Source organism: Strongylocentrotus purpuratus, unplaced genomic scaffold (genome assembly GCF_000002235.5).
Source record: "Strongylocentrotus purpuratus isolate Spur 01 unplaced genomic scaffold, Spur_5.0 spur5_scaffold_18, whole genome shotgun sequence".
Lineage (NCBI taxonomy): Eukaryota > Metazoa > Echinodermata > Echinoidea > Camarodonta > Strongylocentrotidae > Strongylocentrotus > Strongylocentrotus purpuratus.
The window spans coordinates 7,637,932-7,646,920 of NW_022145603.1; the positions used below are offsets into that span (position 1 = coordinate 7,637,932).

Below are 8,989 nucleotides of genomic sequence, written 5' to 3' on the forward strand. Positions count from 1 at the left end.
GCAGATTTAACCCTAGATTCATGTACATTAAGCTATAATTTTTGAAACTTGGAGTGGACTTGGGCTTTAACAAATGGTCCAAAATATTTCTCATAGACTTAACACGCAAACCTGACTAACGGCCTTGGCATAGTCGCGATTTCAACATTCAAGTGAAAATTTCGACATGATCTCAACTTCTGATCAAAAAACTAAAACAACAGATATAATAGCCCATAGTCTTAGCTATAACATACTAAAATTTGGGATAAAATAGATCACAAATAAGCTAGATAGTGCTCAAAGATTAATGTAATGTAGATTCATGATGTGATTGAAATTCACCTTCCTTAGACATAACACGCAAATTAAGAAAATTCTGACATGTCGCCTTTAATTGAAATTTTCACCATGATGACGTCATCAAAATGAAAAACAATGGGCACTTATCTAGTAGCAAGTGATTTCTTCATTTTGGGTTGAAATTAATGTGAAAATTGACGCAAAAATTACAAATACATTGGATGCGTTGCAAGACATGTTATCGCCCAAAGTGGAATCGTTATGATCACAATGACATATGTTAGTTTCAACGTATCGTTAAACAGAATCTTTATCAATGGAGATCGTTGTTGGAATCACTAGATCAAATCTGCTGTTTTTTAGATGACCATGCACTTCCATGCTTCAAGTGTCTACTCGAAATCAAAAGGAGGGTAGTTTCTGTCAATTCCTAACAAGAATGCGAAACATCCTCGAACTGTATCTGGAAAAATCTTCAATTCGATTAACGACAGTGAGAGAAAGAGTTACCTTGTAGAACTCCCCTGAAGGGGGTCGTACTTTTTAACTTCACGATCTCACGAGGAATAAACTACACTATCGAACAATCAGGTTACGTAATTAATATCAACGATTTATTATAGATAATCAACACAAATTATCAAGGGTCGTATAGACTAATCGTTTGGTGTACACACAAGAAAATAACACACAATAATCAAATATCTCCAGAGAGAAGAACTCCCTCAGAAGGCAAATACTTTACATAAAAATAACAGTGATCACTGGATAAAAATAGTCAACGGAATCGTTCCGAGGGGGTATGAAAAGCCCCAAAGGTTATTCTCCAAGAATACACAATATAATGCTATATCATACACAACAATAACAATAATCATTCATCAAAACAATAACAATATTCAGTCATCAAGATCAAATACAAAAGGGATCATCACATAAATCAGCAAAGCGTTCAAAATACCAGGGGCCCCGTTTCATAAAGCATTTACCGCAGCGGTAAGTCCCATTTTCAGCGGTAAATTCTAGTTTCAGCGGTAAATTTGGAAGCAGCGGTAACTTTCCGTTTCATAAAACTTTACCGCTGAAAAAAGCAGCGGTAAGTGGTCATACCAACGGTAACAGTTACCGCAGCTCCATGAGGTGCGGTAAGTGTTGTTATTGCTATGTTTTTCCATAGACCTGTGTACAAAAGTGTTCAAATAAAGCAATTTTTTTTATTTCCCATAGGCTGGTGTACAAATTTAGTATATTCTGCCATTCTTTTCACTAATTTCACATTATTCAACATTCATGCCATCCAAACCTCAATCCGACAATACAGGGAAACATTCCCTATGTCATTAAGTTCACAGCAATCCATCTTGCTTCGCTCCTTGAAAACAAGCCATCTTCATTGGAATTCACATCCTGAATTCCAATGAAGATAGACACCTCACTTGCATTGTACATGAAAATATCCATTCACTGATCTCCACACAAAAAGAACTATACTGAAATGATGACAATATTTAACAGATCAATTCGTTATTAATCAAGTTTGGATTTTAATTCATTTCATCCCTTCCTTGAAGGGTTAACGGAATAGCAGAGGGGGGGGGTCGCAGCTTGAGGTTCCTTTGGGACAAAGTTTCTTATCAAATTTAGAAGCTTAACCCTACCTTAAGGCTAATACCAGTTACATAAATCAATGCTTCAACAAGTGTTCGTTACGATTTGTTCAAGCATGACTGGTCGAGTTTTGTGAGGTAGTTCTACAATCCATTAATTTAGTACATGTATATTGCAAGTAGTCCACAGTCAGGAGGGTCACAAACTCCTCTACCGCCACTGTCTCATCTTGATTCCTGAAGAGCCATGTCTGATTAGAGATGAACTTGAGAGAAGTATCCAGTATCCACATTGTTTTGGAGTTGCGTGCTCCTTCAGCTGACTGCTCCTCTTTAACTACTGAAGACAAGTCCACTTGCATCTTTGTAACCAATTCTGACAAGCTAGCTGTTCATGAACAAAGATTAGTTGAAGAAAAAGAAGAAAAAAATCAAATATTGTACAAGCACTTTAAGATGTAAAGCTAACATCATCAGTGTATTTCTTCTCCTTTTTGTTCTTCTGCTTCTAGTAATCTTCAAAAGGCTATTAGTTTTATATAATGTTGCAAAATTGTTTTCGATTTTCTGATGGTATAACTCTATTATCAAATAAACATTTACTTTACTTGTATTAAAGAGAACTGTTGCTGAGCTAGTGCCATGAGTGTACCTGGACGGTGTGTGCGCTCTATAAGTTTACACTATTATTATTATTATCATTAACATACCGTTTGCTCGACAGGAGTACATTCCTATATTTCGTGCTTTTTTTTCATGATTTTTTTGTTAACAAAAATATTTGTTATTTATCACACTTCTGGGGCGACTACCTCCAGGATATAGCCATATTCAATAATAAGGCCTTGTATTGATGGGCTGACTGCCTGCCCCCCCCCCCCCAAAAAAAAAAAAAGAGAGAGAAAAAAATATAAAAAAATAATGATAATAATAAAATAAATAAATAATTAATTAACAAATAAATAATTTAATTAATAACAATTTTAGTTCTAAAAAATCAATAACAACAAATTCCTATATAGGAGTATGAAAAAGGAGATTAAATCGTTTTCATTCGCCTTTCTCAATCACTAAACCAAATGTTGATTGTAGGTTACTGTTGTCTAGAGAATATATTGTTAAAGTGGGATGGGTTGCAGGAAGCATGGATGGGTTGGTTGACAATTGCAACTGAAAGTTCATGCTCTTCTATTGGGCAACTTACTTCAGACACTGTCATCTGGTCTCTGAGCTTTAGACAGCAAGGTCCTTGTCTTGTCTACCATATCATCATGAGCTTTTGCATTACATGTACAGGCACCTGTTTGTACAGAGACATACAATGAGTTCACTTTTATGGCATGTTCATGAAAGCAGTGTAAAATAATAATTATAAAGTGAACAGCAGGGTATGATTTTGCAGAAATTTTAGAATTTGAAGTAAAGGTGTAATAAAATATCAACTTTGAACAATACCACTACCGGACTACCGGTATGTAGAAAGGGATTTAGGGTTACCTAACTTTGGGTCCGGAATGTTTAAATACATTTATGTTTTGCAATAGATCCAGGATTAAGGTTAAGAATTAATTTTGTGTTTAGCATAACCATGCAGTAAACAATTGTCACTGTCGTAAAAATCGCTTACTTCTTTCAATTGGTAATACAGTGCTACGATACATGTTTCACAAACTGCAGGTCAGTGTATTATTACTTTACTAAAGCTATTGTAAATGATGGAAAGAAGTCTTGTATACTATTTCCCCTTCCACTCTTCATCATGTTTAAGCTGCTATCACAATACAGATGATGAGCAACATACATGCAGCTTCACCAGCACCTGCAAAATTGTGTTGGATGACACTTCATCCAGTGACCACAGCTCCACGTCAATTTCCTACACTATTAAACAAAATAATTAACATTATCCCTGGACCCAACACTCGACCAAAACCTAACTCTAAACCATCTCAATCCCAATTGCAGCCCTCGACCGAACCCTATACCTTTGACGAAATAAAGCCTGGAGCAGTCGTTGCAGGGGCAAATGTCCGTTCACTAAAAATGCCATGACAGAATCAAATCCTATGAATTTATCTCTAATTATTTCCCAGATTGGTTAAAAAACATGTAATATTTATTATGAATTACCAGTCCATTGTGCTTTGCTCCTCCAAGAGGCCATCGCTTTGAGGTAAAGGGCAGAAATTCAAGGTCGGAACCTCAAGGCACTCCATGATCTTTCTACAGGAAGCCCTCCTTCTGGAACAGAATTATAAACACTTCAATAAATATTGACAAAATATGAAAGAAAATACAAATATAATAGCATTATTAAATATTGCTTGCCATTCCTTTTCATATTATTGACCCCCCCCCCCTCCCCCACCTTTCTACATTAACTTCAAATATTAATTCTAAAAAGAGATACATTGGAAGTTAAAATACATTTAATGAACACTACAGCAACTTGTTACTAGACATTTTGATGCATAGTCACCCCTTTGCATCCCCACAGGTTCCTTTAGTACATGTTTCAATGAGAAACCATTTTAAAGGGAGACAAAAAATGTGGTCTTTATAAGACAGGTGGTCACTAAAGCAGGTTTGACTGTATATGCTTACCTTCTTTTGTGACGGTCTGTTTTCTCAGGACATTCTTGTTTCAAGCACATTCTCAGAGGAGGCAAGCATTTGGTACTGCGACAAGTCTCAATGTACATTTTCCTGTAAAAGAGAGGGGGAATTTAATATTTAGAATGAAAACTGAGTATGACCATTTAAGTTTGATGAGCATTTGCAGAATTAACGTGTTTTAATTTGGATTTCACACAAAAAACCTCCTTCATTATAGGCCAACTAACAAAAATGGGAAGTTTCTCATCCTTTATTTTCTATTGAAGGAGGGGGGGGGGGGATGAATGAATAGATCATCCCCCTGATGAATAGGTATCAGTGACAGATCGACACCCATGGAGGCAGGGCATTACTATTTAGTAATTTTAATTTTTTTGATATTTTTGTCCAAGATGACACGTCATGCTAAATATAGCTGGCCAAGGTATATTTATTAACAGATATTGTGCTCAGGCGCGTACGCAGGGGTTGGGGGGTTGAACCCCCCTCAATTTTTTTTTTTGGTGAGTTTTGGAGGAAACCCCCCCCCCCCAACAACAAAAAAACAAAAAAAAATTGTGCTAATGGGTGACCCAAAAAACCTGACTTACTCGGCCAGGCTTTAAATTTCAATATTTTTAGGGCAAGGCCACTTTTCTGTGGGGCACATTCCTGTATTACAGCACAAATAGAAAGAATTGGAAATCTCCAACGCCAATGAGAGGGGCATTGAGGCCAATCAAAAGGGCATCCACGGCCATGGCCTTGGATTAACTTAAGCCTAGATCTATACCCCCCCCCCTCCCCCAACAGATCGAAATAGCAATCGACCAAAAAATTAAAAAGGTGCTCTTACCCCCCTTCAACCCCCCCCCCCCCTCTTATTCAGCGACTCTCTGAGTCGTTGCGAATTTTTTTATCAAATCCTGGACAAAAAAAATGTGCTCTTATCCCCCCCCCCCCTTCATGTAACCAATCTTGTAAAGTAGCCCCCGAAAGTGTTTAAATATTTTTTCCCAGCTATATAGATCTACAGTAGCTTTAGTCTCTTTAGTCTTAAGACTAGACCCTACGCAAAAATTAAAGATATAGATTGATTCTAGACTAGTCTAGACAGTAGACTAGACTCGTCTCTAAAACTAAAGTCTACTCTAGTCTAGATCTAGACTAGAGTCTATTGAAATCTAGATCTAGACACTGTTTGGGTTCTTGCGGTTTACTGCAGGAGTTGCTGTTTCAATAATTAGGATTAAATAGAACTGTAATTTTCGGTTCTAAATTTATTTAAATCCGACACTATACAGCTCAGCCAGCTCAGTCAACTCCGACAGCTGACAGCTCAGTCACTCCAGACAACAGCATCGGATGACGGTAGGACTGATGCAAAAGTGCCCGCCACCAGAACGGGCGTTACACTCAGCTCCCGCTCTCGGTTTGAGCGCATGAAATTTGACAAACACTCGCATGCGAGCTCTCATAATCAATCTTTGTTTAACCGCTGGAAAAGTATTTAAATATAAATAAGCACACAGATGTCGAGTTATGAATATAATTCTTCGTATTATGGATTAAATATGACATGTACTTACGGGATTTCTATGAAAAAAACATTTCAAGCGGCGAAGTTGGGTTCATTGTCACGGTGATTGCAGACGACGGCAAAGCACAATGGAGCTATTGCGCACGCGCATAATCGTAATGATCGTTTTTTAAACGATCACTTTGTTATTAGTTTTATGAAACGTATTTTCACTTCAATAACAAGCTACGATAGTCGTAATCAGATTTGTCATAGATACCTATGGAAGCTTAAAAGTGCCACCCAGATGTTGAGATAATTATCTTCGGAAGTCGACATCTTGCTAGCGAAAAGATCAGATGACGAGATCTCGGATCTCATCATGTCGACATCCTGTAGAAGAGATGATCAGATGACAAGATCCCGGATCTCATCATGTCGACATCCTGTAGAAGAAATGATCAGATGACAAGATCCCAGATCTCATCATGTCGACATCTTTTAGAAGAGATGATCAGATGACAAGATCACGGATCTCATCATGTCGACATCATTTAGAAGAGATGATCAGATGACAAGATCACGGATCTCATCATGTCGACATCATTTAGAAGAGATGATCAGATGACAAGATCACGGATCTCATCATGTCGACATCATTTAGAAGAGATGATCAGATGACAAGATCACGGATCTCATCATGTCGACATCATTTAGAAGAGATGATCAGATGACAAGATCACGGATCTCATCATGTCGACATCATTTAGAAGAGATGATCAGATGACAAGATCCCGGATCTCATCATGTCGACATCTTTTAGAAGAGATGATCAGATGACAAGATCACGGATCTCATCATGTCGACATCATTTAGAAGAGATGATCAGATGACAAGATCCCGGATCTCATCATGTCGACATCCTTCAGAAGAGATGATCAGTTAAAAAGATCCCGGATCTCATCATGTTGACATCCTTTTGAAGAGATGATCAGATGACAAGATCCCGGATCTCATCATGTCGACATCCATTAGAAGAGATGATCAGATGACAAGATCCCAGATCTCATCTGCTACTATCACTGCCTTCACTTTCCTTCTGTATAACAGTACAAAATCATAACAATAAAATTAAAACAAAAAACAAAAAACAGCAATGTATGTTGACGTACAACGCAATTGTATCCCCAGACCCCCATGAAATAATATCTTTTGTGTCAAAAAGAGTTGTCAAAGTTTAATAAACTTGCAATGTTTGGTACAGTACAAGCAAAAGGGTAAAAACAAAATCATGATTATTAAAATTAAAATGTTTGCAAGCTAGTGTACATGACCTGACCATTATGCATTTTAAAAAGATTCATCTATGGTGTGAACGTATCTTATTGCTGGGAAAGATTATTGAGTTAAGTGCTTTTCAGGAAAGTTCACTGAAATTTGACCTTGGTCCGTATTGATGAAAAAAAAAACAACAGAGGCATTAATCAGGTCTTACAGTGATATATACCTCCATACAAATTTGAACAAAATCATGAAATGTGTGTATCGCACACACAAGTGATTGGGCAGGCTGGCAGTGATGGTATTGCGGGAGAAATGCAACTAAATTACTTTTCATTAAATTGTGGACAATTTGATGGTTCAATTATGAAGAGGAACTGAAATAATACCCTATTAGTATATTTGTATCATCCAAAAAAAATCTGTGTTTAGTAACTTTGTATTATGGAAAATATTTACAGAATAATTTGTCTTTGGAAGGCCCGGCCATTCTGACTTTTGCAAGCCAATTGAAATTTGCTCAAAAATGTTTCTGAGATATTCAAAAGGATGTCGACATGATAAGATCCAGGATCTTGTTATCTGATCATCTCTTCTAAAAGATGTCGACATGATGAGATCCGGGATCTTGTCATCTGATCATCTCTGCTACAGGATGTCGACATGATGAGATCCGGGATCTTCTCATCTGATCATCTCTTCTAAAAGATGTCGACATGATGAGATCCGGGATCTTGTCATCTGATCATCTATTCTAAAAGATGTCGACATGATGAGATCCAGGATCTTGTCATCTGATCATCTCTTCTACAGGATGTCGACATGATGAGATCCGGGATCTTCTCATCTGATCATCTATTCTAAAAGATGTCGACATGATGAGATCCGGGATCTTGTCATCTGATCATCTATACTAAAAGATGTCGACATGATGAGATCCAGGATCTTGTCATCTGATCATCTCTTCTACAGGATGTCGACATGATGAGATCCAGGATCTTGTCATCTGATCATCTCTTCTAAAAGATGTCGACATGATGAGATCCGGAACTTGTCATCTGATCATCTCTTCTACAGGATGTCGACATGATGAGATCCGAGATCTCGTCATCTGATCTTTTCGCTAGCAAGATGTCGACTTCCGAAGATAATTATCTCAACATCTGATCTTTTCGCTAGCAAGATGTCGACTTCCGAAGATAATTATCTCAACATCTGGGTGGCACTTTTAAGCTTCCATAGATACCAGATTTGTTATAGTCGTAAGTCAAAAGCTTTATGAAACACCCCCCCCCCCCCCAGATCAGCTACGGCGAAGTCAAGTTTGATGCTGCTGATGATGCTGCTGATGATAACGGTGACGATGATGACGGGGATGTTGAGGAGAAGGATGACTACGATGATGAAGACAGCGATGAAGTCGACGATAGCGATGATGTCGGAGATGATGACGAAGACAGCGATGATGATGATGAAGACAGTGATGATGTCGAAGACGATGATGACGAAAACGATGTTGGAGATGGCGATGTGGTCGATGAGGATCTCGTTGATGATGAGACAGTCAATAAAAGAATGAGTCAGTAATGCTCGAAGTATGATGAAATCAGATGATGGTGAGATGATGCTCGACGAAGACGATGATCAACGTGTCGAGACAACACACAGAAGATGGCGATAGAAACAAATATGTCGATAAAAGATT

General features: G+C 37.8%; 1 long non-coding RNA gene across 1 annotated transcript; it reads right to left on the reverse strand.

Annotated features, from left to right (window-relative positions):
- Window positions 1-4,517: 4,517 nt before the first annotated feature.
- On the reverse strand, window positions 4,518-8,576 carry LOC115925396. The gene is made up of 3 exons (XR_004064683.1): window positions 8,531-8,576; window positions 6,074-6,283; window positions 4,518-4,595 (listed from the first exon to the last, which is right to left on the reverse strand). It is a non-coding gene; the product is annotated as an uncharacterized LOC115925396 (long non-coding RNA).
- Between the last annotated feature and the right edge of the window lie 413 nt (window positions 8,577-8,989).